The sequence below is a fragment of the Podarcis vaucheri genome (genome assembly GCF_965113315.1).
Source record: "Podarcis vaucheri genome assembly, chromosome: 6".
NCBI classification, from domain to species: Eukaryota; Metazoa; Chordata; class Lepidosauria; order Squamata; family Lacertidae; genus Podarcis; species Podarcis vaucheri.
The window spans coordinates 25123892-25136878 of NC_138764.1; the positions used below are offsets into that span (position 1 = coordinate 25123892).

The 12987-nt window shown below is 41.3% G+C and overlaps 1 long non-coding RNA gene across 1 annotated transcript in view; it reads right to left on the minus strand.

Annotated features, from left to right (window-relative positions):
* Positions 1–12987, minus strand: part of LOC309533931 — a 97120-nt gene that overhangs the window by 40950 nt on the left and 43183 nt on the right. Inside the window, exon 2 of the long non-coding RNA XR_014220542.1 lies at positions 9359–9517. This is a non-coding gene — a long non-coding RNA (uncharacterized lncRNA). The remainder of the gene's footprint in view (positions 1–9358; positions 9518–12987) is intronic.

Genomic DNA, 12987 nt, shown 5'->3' on the forward strand with positions numbered 1-12987 from the left:
GCCCTTGAAAGTTTGTCTATGAGGAATTGTGGTCTTGGGCTGAAAAGCATTTCCCACCTCTGTCTAAGGCTGTCTGCATCATTGGCTGTAACATATATTAATCTTCAGCAGAGTAACTCTTTTGACTTTAAAGAGAACTTGCAAATTGCAGTGATGACTATAATATTTTCATGCGTGAGAGAGATAGTAAGTTAAAAACATACCACCTTTACATAGCAATTTTGGTTTGCTCCTCTAAAAAATCAACCCCTAAATTTGTCTATGGCAAAATGCAAATTAATCTACATGCACTTCTCTGCTTTAGCTTAATTAAATAGATCTGTAAATGTAAATCAGAGAAATCAACTGCACAGAGAAATGGGGAGAAAAGGCTAGATGTGGCATATCAGAATTGATAGGTACATATATCAATAGCTGCATAGGTTTCCCACAAATTACAGCACCTATTTAAATATGCTACGACTGTTTTCAATTGTTTGACTCATGGGTAACATATTTCTAATAGATGAAAGGATAGCAAGTCACGGATTGCATTAGTCCGTTGTAAATAAAACCAAAAGTAACCTGGGATTTTGAACTAGGAAAAAACTACATTTTGTAATAGAAAAGCACATATTCCACAGCTGAGATTACAAAACTGTATATTTACTTAATTTGCACATTTCAGTTTGAAATTGTATTTACAGTCTGGAAGGCATACTTCAACACTCAGAAAATTGGAGATCAAATGCTGTGTAGAAACAGAGGGACAAGGTGGTGGCTGGGCTAGTGGACATCCCATTCATATGTTCTAAATGTTCCTAAATGTGCACACATTTTTGCATTTTTCAGCCATGAGATGGCTTTCCATTTTATTATATACACATGCACCACATCAGTGGTCCACGTAGCTATCAGAATTATACTTCTTTATTCAGCTCTCTGATCACTGCTTACAGATTTCTACATTCTTCAAATAATATCTTATGTTAGCCTATGGCAATTTTCTGTTCTATCTGCAGGTTTCATCCATTTTGCTTCTAAAGACTGGAAGCTGCAATCCTAAAAACAGTGGGCTTTGCTTCTGAGCAAATATGCTTAGAATCATGGTTGCAATTCTACATCCACTTACCTTGAAGTAAATAACACTGTACTCAATGAGACTTCCATGCAGACTTGTATAAGATTCCACTCTGAGCCTACTAGAGCTAAAATCCTGGAGTATGGATGCAGAAAGAGACACATAGCTCATATGCAACTATTGTCTATATTGTGTAAGGCATAGTAATATCTAAGCCTGAATATCCAACTTTTTTTCAAGGAGGTGATTGATTGAGAAATCTAAGTATTCTAAAAATATTTTTACCCCTTCCACCGAAATACAATCTGCCTACAATTCTCTTTCTCAGCCACTGCTACTTTATCACCTGCTGTACATGTCCCGTTTTCTTTTCAGCTAAAAAGAATAATCCAATAATGTGGCTTTAAAAAAGGTGAAATGGCTTACTGAAAAATGACACAAACCCAAAAGTCATATAACCTGGTGCGGGGGAACTAGTGATCAAAACAAATGAATCACGCAATGTAAGAAATCTTATTTTTAAGGTTTTCAAGTAGCACAAAGTCCACTCAGAGATCAGTCCCATAGAGTTAAAAAGGACTTAGTCCCATGTAAGTGGCTACAGGATTGCAGTTTCAGATTATCATTTAGTAGTCTCTCAAGTGAGCATTATGGAGATGCTAGTTTATACTTTAGATACACAATGCTCTTTGAAGATTATGTTCTTCTTTCTCAGTTCAAATTATTGCTGTCGCTTCTACACAGACTTGCACATATTTAGGATAGTGTTCCAGCAGAAAAACAAGGGATTCCATCCCATAATATCTGCTGATGCTTATAAAGTTCATGCACAGCAAGTGAGTCAACTGAACTATTTTTTTTTAATAACAGTAGAAATACTTACTGTAATTTTTTTATTATTATTATTTAACATACTTAATGGATGAAGGAATATTTTACAGTTTTAAGATGGAGGTTTCAAATGAATTCCATTTTAAGATTTGATGTAATTTTCTATTAACCTGGCTAATCCTCAAAAATTCAAACAACTAGTCTTTGTAATGTTGGTTAAATCTTTTGGAAAATTTGTGTCCCCCCCCCATACACACGCAACTAAGAAACAACAGCACAATCAATATAAAGTTAAGCCCTCTTTAGTTCCATTGATTTCAATGGGAAACAAGTGCTCAAATTCGATTGATTGAAATCAATAGGACTTCAGCTGCATAACTCTGACCATATCATGCCCCAGGTGTGCAATAATTCTACATACTTTGATTCTAAAGCTTTGTAAGCTGCTGGCTGCCTGCTGGCTTACCAAACAATTCACACTCTTTTGATTGTGTTGCACAAAGTCGCTGCTCTCCTAGTAATGTGAACTTCCTTCTGTTCACATCTGGAAATCTTTGATCCATTAACAAAGCTAAACAAAAGAGCTTTGCCGCTGCAGCCGTGAATAAATGCTGAAGGACTGGTGACAATCACACCCCAAGTATGATTCATTACAGTCTTAGGACACTAATAAAAGCATTCTTAATGCACATTAAAATGAACTGCTGATAATAATAAAAAATAGCATTTGAGACCGGTGGGTTGAATCCACTGAAGTCACTGCATAAGCGGAATAAGTTCCACTTAGGCAATGAAACTTCTGCCATGTTTGCATTCTCCATACCCACCTCCACAGACCCTATAACTTAGTATATAGAGTACATACTTTGCATTTAGAAGGGTTAATGTTCAATTCCTGACATCTTGTAAGACAGGCATAGGCAAACTCGGCCCTCCAGATGTTTTGGGACTACAATTCCCATCATCCCCGACCACTGGTCCTGTTAGCTAGGGATCATGGGAATTGTAGTCCCAAAACATCTGGAGGGCTGAGTTTGCCTATGCCTGTTGTAAGACCTATCCAAGTAGTTGCCCCCCCCCATGAAATTAAAATTCAGTGAGGGAGACTGAGGGAATGCTGTCCACATTGTCATTGCTGTGCTCACTGCCATCCACATCTTCAGCACAGAGCCTGTGGTCTAAATCAAGTGAGGATCAGGGGGTCTGAATCAAGTGAGGAGCTTGTGTAAGTGCTGTAGGCTCCCTACTGCACCTGTTTGTTATCCCATGCACATAGTGTGCCGGGGATGAGCATACTGACACAATGGGAGAAGTAGCTGCCAATGCATTCCCACCCTCCCTAATCACAAGGGAAACTTGGAGAAGCATCAATGTCATGCTTTCCAGTAGCCCAAGGGAGCAATCTCCCACACTCCATCCATGTGGTGTTCTGTGGGTTCTCAAGAGCCAATCTGGGGAAACACAGAGTGGGCAAGAGAGGAGAGGGGAAAGTCACATTGCACAAGCAGGACCACCTGCACTGGCTCCCACTAGCACACCTCCTTAGTGGAACCTGGTCCTAATGTGCATGGGAGTCCAGAGATGGGCATGGTGACATGATGGAACAAGGGAACACACAGTGGACCCACACTCTCCCTAATCACAAAGGAAACTAGTGCCTGAACTAATCTAGTTTAAAAAAGTGGTGCTAGTGATCCATAGAGCCACCACCAGTCAGTCAGAGAAGACAATACTGACCTGGTATGAGGCCTCTTTCCATGCTCCACTTCTTTGCTTTCAACCTATAGCCCCCTTTGTTATGGGACTTCTCATTAACCGCCCTGGGCACCTTTGAGAGGAATTATAAAATTATATGCACAACCTGAGTTGGCTGTTCCATTGAGGCTGAGGGGGGAGGGGGGAAAGTCACTATGAACTGAGTGTGTGGGGTGGGGTGAATATGTAATACGCAAACACTGTTCCTCAGTGGAGGACAGTATGAGTTAGAGTATGTATAATATGAATGAATAAGGGGAAATCACAGGCTATTTATGAATTTATTCCCCACCTTTCTACAATGGTACACGAGATGAAATAGGATGAAAAGTACTAGCTAAAAGCAAGACGAAATGAAATCTAAAAACAAAATTGAGCCGACAAGCAAAATCAACGGCAGTTAAAAATAGACATGCAGCAGTTTTAAAAGCAGATCACACAACAGACGATTGGGAGCCATTGGAATGCGATACCCTAAACTTACGAAACATCTTAGACCACAATGCTGCGAAGTGATAGACACTAACAGTGCCATCGAATCTACAACGGCTTCCAGGTAAGCTCCATGGAACTTCCTGGCTCTTACTTCTAAGTAAAGTTATGCAGGATTAGCTGTGCAAGTCATAGCTTTATCAAATCACTGAATGAACACATGAGAAGATATTCAACAAAGTAATTGTACTAGCGCAAAGATTAGCACTAGGGCAGCAGGACTTCCGCCCATCAAACCTACATCTTGCGCTGCCTGCCCCAATCTGCAGCAGAGGGCAGGGGGAACCCCCAGAATCAATGGAAGAAGCAAGTGGGAGGTGGAATGGAGAAGACCGGTTCATTGAACAAGGAGAAGTCCTTGCACTGATGGAACCAGGAACTACCTTGAATACAACTCAGGATGTAATAAAGGCTGTTCCGTAATGCAACACCAAATTAACTTTGAATTGAATTCGTAGCCTCCATTTTTGGATTATCTAGATAAATTGTCTCCCTCTGCGCTGGGTTCTCTGCTTTGCAGATATGACATGCAGGATCAAATCTTTGATGTTTTCTTTCTGGCAGTGCAAAATGGAAATGTGGATACAATTTAGCCTTTCTTGATGTTGGGGAGCACCATTTGCACATGTGCAAGACAGAAAGACAGAGCCAATCGGAGAATGACAAGAGCAGTCACTAACCCACCCTTTGCAAATAGCATTTGATGAAGGCTGAAACTGGGTGCTGAACATGACCAAGTATTTCAGAGTGCAACCTATGTAAGTAACTAGTAGGCCTCTTGACATTAACCTATCTTCCTAGAACTGCCATCTGTCTTCAGCCTACCCATGGAGCTTATAGATGTAAGCTCTTTCCAAACAAGATTTCCATATAAAATATCTAAGTCCATTTGAGATATAGCCTGCACAATATGAAGTTGCCAGATTGGGAATAAAAGAGTCAGCAACCTATCACTTTTCCACAGGCCCACTCAGAACATCTGTCTGGCTTTCCTCATACATCACTGTTGCCATCATCTTCATGATATGTTAAGATCAGCAAGAAGCAGCTCTCCTGGTAGTTCCACTGCCCTCAGAAGGGTGGTGGAGAGGGAAATTCTCTGTGGCAGCACCTAAGTAGTGAGATTTCCTTCCCACAGAGTTGTGTTTGGCATATCCACTCCACTATACAGCTTTTGGTGAATGCTGAAGATTCCTTTGTCACTTGAGATGTGTGTTTTGAAGACCCACCCTATTCTTGTGGCTACAATTTGTTTTAAATATTCTAAATTGTCATTTAAATTGTGGTGAATGGCAGGTAAGAAACCAAATAAATCATCTTCATCTGCACATCAAGGAATAATAAGCCACATGAATCATTGTTCCTCAGTTTCCCTGTTCCAAACTGGGTGCATTTCTGAGCCTCTCTTAAGAGGAATTGGATATGCTTCCTGAAACGCTTTCAAAAGTCTTCTGAGATTTGTGTGTGTGTGTGTGTGTGGCGGGGGGCATAATTGAAGAGGCAAGCAATATCATGAAAGACAGCAACCACACACACACACACACACACACACACACACACACATCACGCAAGAGCAATGCTGTAATCCTGGCTCCTAGGCAACCCACCACTAGCAAATCTGGGTTGACGGATTTGTTTTGACTGCAGAACCACACGGACAAATGGAACAGACAGATGGTATGATGCACATTCATGATGCATACCCTTGTATCACAGTCTAGTCCATAGTGTGTGTGTTAAAAACAAAAAACAAAACCCAGCCATAAATGGAGCCAGAGCTTAAATCTCAGCAGTCTGAAGGGGCCTTAATTCTACCTTAATCAGGGTGTGGGGGCTCTCTTTTTACTTGAAAGAATTCATAGAAGAAGGATCTGTGCAAAAATGCCGACTCCCCTCGCCTCCTCTAGTAGTTCTCTTTTGTAAAGGTGGAGTGTAGAGCTTTTAACAAACTCACCACCAAATAATATATATGAGACGGCTGAAGAAGGCCAATGTTAGCATTCACACCTAGCATGTGTAGACATGGCAAGAAGTGAGGGGGGGGATATAAACAGCAACAAAACTTTTACTAGAGATATTCAGCTCAGTCCTTGCTTAAGCAACGGACAAGGCACAAATACTGTGGCTGTTTTGTCTCTCCTCACTGCAGGGGAAAGAAAACCCACCCCCTCTTCTTTCCAAACTTCTTTTATCTGGAAGCCTGGTTGACTAAACAGAGAGAAAGCAATTGCTTGTCAGCGAATGTGGTAAGCATTGTTCAACATAAAAGCAGCTATTTATCCTCTAGTGTAGAAACAGCCGGCATACGAAGGGGGCAAACAAATCACCAACTCCCCCCCACCCCGCCGCTTGAACGAATATGTTTTTTTTCTCTTTGTTTCACTTTCCCTGCTTTGTAAAACATTCCTCACGATCTGCTAAAACGTACAAGCACAGAACGGTTAGCGAGACGTTGCATCGTGTTCCGCTACCATGCTGAATAGCTAGCTGCTCATTTTGGACAAGGACGATGTGGTGTTATGGCTAAGGGTGGGGGCTGTGAGACAGAACCCCCGCCATCCCATTGGTTCAAATCTCCCCTTGGCCATGAATGCACTAGGAGGGGGCCTCAGGAAAGTCTTTATCTAGCCTTAGGTCATTTACAACATGGGAATACTAGCTGCTGCAAAACCAGGTTAGCCAACACGAGGCATGTCCATGAATCTGCCTCATCCTCTGAATGCTGCATTTGTGGATGGGAGGCAGATGTGCATATTCAAGACCCAACCCTAAAATCTCTCTGTGTGTGTTGCCATGTGCACTAAGTCTGCAACTTTACCTGTGTTGAGCACAGGGGTTGAGACCGTAGGGGTTGTTTTTTGTTTTTTTTAAATTCATGTTTGCTTGAATGTGAATAGACTACCTCACACATTGTTGAACTCTGCTTTATCAGGGTTGCTCTGCACAGAGGACTATATTCATTTCCTAACTCGATATGGGAACAGTCAGGGACTAAACATTTGGGGTGCCACACATACAGGTATTCCCCCCCCTTTATTCAGGCTTTTTTGACCCTTAATTTGAAGACCTCTTTTGGTTGGGCAGGAGCTGTCAAGCTATGTTTTTAGGTTTTTTACTAGGTTTTTAGGTTTTCACTAGGTTTTTACTAGGTTGTTTTTAATTGCTTTCAATGTAAGTCCCTTTGGGTCACTTTGTGAGAAAAGGGACTAATAAATATTGATATTGATAACGCACATACATGCTATACTATGCTGCTCCATTCTGTTTTGACTGAAATGGTTTTACTGGTTATTGTCTGCCGGTTGTTTTTATACTACAATGATACATTAAGAGTATTTATAGATTATATATACCGGGAGATTATGATGAAAGGTGGATCAGAAATCTTATAAACAAGCAAATAAATAACGATAATTGCATGGGGGGGGGGACACTGGGAGGAGCGCAGCAGAGGCAAATTGCTTTTGGGATGGGACAAGCTTTGCCCTACGTGTCAGGAATCTGATACAGAAATAGCAGTATATTTCCCATTAATGCTGCAACCCTGAATATACAGTGGTACCTCTGGTTACAAACTTAATTCATTCCAGAGGTCCGTTCTTAACCTGAAACCATTCTTAACCTGAAGTACCACTTTAGCTAATAGGGCCGGCGGCGGCATGATTTCTGTTCTTATCCTGAGGTAAAGTTCTTAACCCTAGGTACTACTTCCGGGTTAGTGAAGTCTGTAACTCAAAGTGTTTGTAACCTGAGGTACCACTGTATTCCCCTTGGCGAAGTCCTGTTGATCTTGATGGAGTTTACTTTAAAGTACGCAGACTTGGGATTTCGGCTTTATATAATTTCCAGTTTATGAGGCAGTTACAATTTGTATGTAAAAAAAATGTTTTTTCCTTCAAGTAACCTCAGTGGTTCCCCCCTCCCCCAAAAAGGTAGGGCAGATGTTAGGTAACCACCACAGAGACACTCCATAGTGCTACCTAGAAATGCTAAGCGTTGTGCATGGGCACTTTGTATGTAAGCAGCCTGTCACATGCCATTGAAAAGCAGCCCAGTGAACTTTAAGATGGTGACAGCACTGGGGGCCAAGCCTTTGCTTCTCATTGCTTCTTACTGTAGTAGTACTTGGATGGAGTGTGTGTGGGGGGAATAGTATAGGGTTGCAATCTGTGGCCATACATGGGGAGCAGTGTAGCCAGAGGAACAGATAAGATGAGAAGAAAACAAACCAAGCAGGTCAAAAGACCCTGAAGTTTTTTGGGATAGGCACAAATTGTTTGTTCTTTTCAGTAGTTTTCCGTTCCTGAGCTAGCTGTCCGAGGAAGCCTAAATCTTTAATTTGCCTGCCTCTAACAGCTGCTTCTGATGACACCACAAAAAGATAAATTATAGCTTTCAGGCCTTCATTTCATTCCTTTCACCTATAATTCTTGAGTTCCAGACTGCCTGTCTGACCACTCAGTGAGGCTTTTTGAAACGAGTAGATCCCTTCCTCCCTTTTGATGAAGTAGGATGGGATGGAGAGGAAACTTCCTAAATATGCTTTGTATATATGCAGAAAAAGTAGATAGTCTCAGAGACTTTCAATCACACGAAGCACAACCTGCTGGGAATATAAAATGGCACAAAGCAGCCTTCTCAAGGATAAAGCTATCACCACCCCTGATTGTTGACCATGCTGGCTGTGGGCTAATAGGACCTGTAGCTCAAAACATCTGAAGTGCAAGAGGTTGGAGAAGGATGGCTCCTTATTAGAATAAGCAATGTACCAAAAATACATCGTTCTTGTACCAGGCTATCCTCAGCTGCTCAGTGATGTAGTGCTCATGCTGTTCCTAGGTTTTGAGATGGCTGAAGGGAGGTTAGATCAAATATGTGTAACTAGAGACTGCAAACACATTGAAGGACATGGTTAGCCTGTTTGTTTTCAATCTCTTTTGCTAATGCAACATTTATTGCTTTTTATTGTGAGGGTTTTAAACTTTGTTTTGGTGGCTTTTATTCTAAGTTCCTTTGAGGGTGTTTAAAAACAAACAGCTACTCCTGTATGCCCAAACAAATGGATCTCTGCAGCACCAAGAACTAGAAATGCCATTGTAAAAACAAAATCCTGAAATTGCAATATCAAATTCAGCATTAAAAAATCAAGCATGGTGTCTTTAGTGATGAATATTCCTCGCCACTCGTGCATTTGGGATACAGTTCACAGAAACAACTTACCTGTGCCTTTTTCTAAGAATGTAATGGCAGAAGAGGCCATTGCATTGCATCTTGAAGGACTGATAACATGCCTCATCGGCTCCTTGTGAGCAGACACAGAAGATGCTGGACCAACTGCCTTGAGCCAACTTTGTCACTCGTCTGCCTCTTCCAATTCATCTGGGAAAAGAAAGAAAACATAATTATTACACATCTCTCTGTGTATTAACAGAAGCAGTGTGGATGAAGGAACATCATGAAATAGTTATTTGTTATTTTTATGCTCTACCCTTTATTTTGGAGCACAGGGTGGCTTCACATAATTTATTGTCAAAACAGCCATATACAGTAAGGCATAAATATAAATTACTCCACTATAATAAAATACAGCAGAGCAGCAGTATAGTTAACTAAGGGACTACACCCACAGCACAAAATAATTAAGAACCAAACAACAGTGCAAACAAAAAAGTCTTCAGATTGCATTTAAATATATTGACAGTGGGGGCAAACTGAATAGTGTGGTAAACAAGATAGGTTTGTGTAAATGTAGTTTGATGTAGTGTGTTTGTGTGTGAGAGGGCGGGGAGAGAGATGAGGAAGATGCGGAAGATGAGGATGAAGAGGATGATGATGCTCTGCATGTGACAGACTTAACCGTTCAGGGGTCCCTTTTAAAGAAACTTCATTCCCACCCCCACCCCCCCAAAAAAACAACTTTTTACAGGCACTCCTGCAGGTCCTGCAACTAAGTCACATTTTGTTTGTTCTGAATTCTGAACATTCTATCACACTCAAGTTGAGAGAACTCCTGGTGGGGCCACTCAGAACAGAGCAGGCTTGATTCCCAAGGCGTTTGGTAGTTATATATTTTGTGCAGCACTATGTTTTGTACATCACCTTAAGATATGTACATGGAAATTAATTCATTAATCACCATTTCACCATAGCAAGGAAGACGGCTAGTAGATGGAGGAGAAAGTCATTGTAGGGATGCTCAACCCCAACTTAATTCTTGGGACATCTTACAGCAAGAATAGCCAGCGTGGTGCCATCCAGATGTGGCAGGCTGCAACCTCCATCAGCTGCTGCCATTGTTAAGGACAGGAGCTGAATTTCACAACATCTGGAGGACACCGCAGGAGTGCTTGCTTGAACATGCAACCTCTGTATCTGTCTCTTTCCTATGTATTTATTTAGTTTGGATGATTTATATTCTGCTGTATGAACAAACCACAGGGCGATTTACAACAAAGTCAAATTAGATAAAAAGAATCTATAAACTCCATAAATAACACAGCCCTTAAGATACAAAACACAACTCACTAAAGGAGCACTTTACTAAAAACCAACAGCAGCAATGAATTCATTTATCTAAACAAGTCTCTTCTCCTCCAAGTGCTTGCCCCAAAAGATACATCTTCTCCAGCCACACAAAACTACAAAGTGATGGGACCAGATGCACCTCAGCAGGGAGAAAGTTCTACATGTGAGGAGCCTCTACTGAAAAGGCTGTTCCCCCTGGTTCCAACACTACATTCTTTGTTCTGTAAAGGGACTACCCAGTGGGCCTGAACTTAAGAGCACATGCAAGCTGATGTGAAAGAAGGTATCTTTGCAGATATTTGGGTCCTGGACCATTTAAACATCAGAGCAAGTAACTTAAATTGGACAATCGCAACCAGTATATGTGTATGAGCTCGTCTTCAAGAGCAGCCCCACATACAGCACATTGCAGTAGTCCAGCTTGAAGGTCACAAGAGGATGAGTACCAAAATAGCCAGCCTATCCTTTAGAAATGGCCAAAGGTTGGCACAGGCACTTCCAGCCTCCAAGGCCACTTGGGCCTCGAGTGATAACAGTGGTTCCAGGAATACCTCTGAACTGCACACCTGCTCCTTCAAGGAGAGAGGAACCCCATTAAGAGCTTGTAATATTTGTTTATTTGTTTATTTAAACTACAAAAAACTTACATACTGCTTGATTGTAAAAGAATCTCAAAGTGGTTAACCAAAAACAAACAAACAAACAAACAAACCCACAGTAAAACAATAACATTTCCACTAAAAAGAGGGGGGGGGACAACCCACAGCTCTAATTTAAAACATTAAGAAGGTTAAAAATGTAGTAAGATAGTCTGCCTGATATCAATAGGTAGGAAGGTCCAAAGTGTTTGTGATCATCACACCAAATGATCGAGTTCTTACAGATGCATTGCAGGTACTATGTGACATGTGTAAAAGTGCCAGTTCCACCAACTGAAGCAGTCTAGTTGGCACATTTGGGGTAAGCTGACCCAAGTTGTTAAAGGCTTTGTATACTAGCAGTAACACAGTGAGGTCAGCCCAGTAATATAAAGGACTGTTCTCTGTAGAGAGGGCTCCATGGCCACTCTAACAAAGAACAAGCTTTGCCCACCTAATTCCAATGGTTTCCTCAAGTGTACCTTTTCTTTATCTCATATCTGTGAATAATTCCCACTCCTTCCTATGGGGAAAAATATAAGCATTTAGGGAGCCTGTAGTAAAAAAAAGACAAAACCTAGTCTTCACAGGGGGTGCAATGGGAGTGGAGTGATGCTGCCTACACCTCCAGAGGAATTTATAGCACAGAAACATGCTTTTTCTCCTTTTCCTTGCATCAGATGTCACAATGATGACTATTTTCCTAGTTGTATGCTATAGCACAATAGCAGATTGAACATTGAATGAATTGTGATGCAAATTATGATGCAAATAATCTGTCACGCCACAGTCATATTTCACCGTATTATTTCACGTCTATCTTTTATTTTAATAATTGCAAAAACGGGTTGTTGTTTTTTTAAAAAAATCAAAATAAAACTTGGCTTGTCAGGCACACTATATCTACTTACTTACTTACTATTGTAATCTACTTCCCTTTCTTTGAAGTGGTTTTTTCTTTTCTTTTAAGCATTGCTGTTGCTTCTTGGAAGTATGTTAAGCCATGATTTACCATGATACGTAAACCCAGTGTGTACACATATCAGGGTTTAGTTGTTTACTCTTGTAATGGGTCAGTGTGTCTGGCTGTTAACCAGAAGGTTGGTGGTTCGAGCCTACCTAGGGAGCTGCAGATAGCTTTGGAGTTGAACACCTCTCTCAGCATTGTGGCCAGTAGGAGGACTTTGTAAGCTCTTGCATTCATTTTCCCTTAAAGTCAGCTCATTGTTGCTGGGAGAAAAAGCTTCCAAGCTCCACCCAGCCACATGGGAAGAAGAGAAGGGAGTGAAAATTTTGTGAGCCTGGGAGTCACTGGAGCTCTTTCCTGCTTGTGTATTTCTTGCTTAAACATAGGTCAGCATGATGTGCAGCTGCGGCCAATGCCTCTGCCAAAGAGATTGGCCCATTATGAAATCCACTGGTATGCTCTCATAGAAAAAACAGGTGCCTGCAGGAACACACTGGCAAAACAGTATCTAGCAGGATTGAGTATTCTGTGTCCTCCTGCCCATCAGCTGACATCACCAAGCAAACAGGTGGCTGTGGTTTGGGGGGAAATGACCTCAACTTCAACCACCCCTGGAAAGCCAAGATTGACCATAGCACTGGATGTTCCTTATCCCTGATATAAAACCTAGTTTGTAACACCCGCCTGTACCATACATGGGTTGTGAGCTTTGCGTGTTT